Raw genomic sequence first — 1,362 nt, forward strand, 5'->3', positions numbered from 1 at the left:
GATGACCTTGGATATCCCGACAGATCTGATACTGTCTATTAAATTTTCAGAAGACTCCTTGGATATGATGGAATACAAATCGAAGCTTTGTATAGTGAAAGAAGTTACCGTTACACCCGTGGACTTTAGGATCTAAACTCGAGAACAGTTTGGATTACCTGTCTTTTGAACTTTCAGAAGACTCACTGGTCATGATAGAATACAAATCGTAGCTTTTTATAGTAAAAGAAATTACCGTTACACCCTTAGACTTAAGGATCTAAACTCAAGAACAGTTTGGATGACCTAGGATGTCCCAACTGACCTGATACTGTTTATTGAACTTTCAGAAGACTTACAGAATATGACAGAGTACAAATCGTAGCTTTGTATAGTGAAAGAAGTTACTGTTACACCCGTAGACTTTAAAATCTAAACTCAAGAACAGTTTGGATGACCTAAAATATCCAGAAAAAAATCTACCTAATATTCTACCCTTTTTATGTAGTTGAGCACAAAAACCACAGAAATACGTAGAAAAAACTCTACAATAACGCTTGGAAAATTTCGGCTCACAGGGTTAAAGGTTCGTTCAACAAGTGAATCTGGCGAAGTGAAAATTGAACGGTGATGAAGAAAAAATTGGCTAGCTGCTTCTTCGGTGTGGTTTGCTTCGTCGTACATAAAACGAAAACAACTGTAAAGTCTCAAGTGGAGTAAAGTTGTAATGGGAAATTTTGCGTAGCATCTTTTTACTTCCATCTACTGGGTCATTGGCAAAGATAAGATATCTTTAATTATTGGATATTTTCCATCTGATGTGACGAGAATTAGCGCATATGACGAAGTAAATTTCAACCCTTCCTATATCTATTTGATAACTAACCGAACGAATCAAATGACGAAAACTCAACGTCATCGGAAATAAACAACTGTGACTCATGTTCCAACTGCTTCAAAACTTAGTTGATGAGACTGGGATGGCCGGGACAATGGCCTCTATTCACGTTATTTTCTCAGCTTTAAACAGACTGTGAAAAAGATAGAGTCATATATACATGGTAAAACAGAGCGATAGTGTTAATGATAGTTTGGTAGTACCAGCTGTGCGCTGAATGGGGACCAAATGGCACGACACACACGATTGGTTCCCATAAAACATTGTGGTTTATAGCTGGCTCTTGGTGTTTCCGCAGACGTTCTCAAATCCAAACCCCTTGGAGGTAAATCGATTAACCGAATGTTTAAGTTACTTCAGGTTGGTACTCTATCATTTTGCAGAGCTGTCCGTGAGTCATTTCTTACGACCCGCGTCTCATTCAATTGAGAACCCCTGCTCACCCGGCACTATTTACGACCGGTTGATGAATGATTTCATCAATC

This window comes from Aedes albopictus, chromosome 1, assembly GCF_035046485.1.
Source record: "Aedes albopictus strain Foshan chromosome 1, AalbF5, whole genome shotgun sequence".
NCBI lineage: Eukaryota > Metazoa > Arthropoda > Insecta > Diptera > Culicidae > Aedes > Aedes albopictus.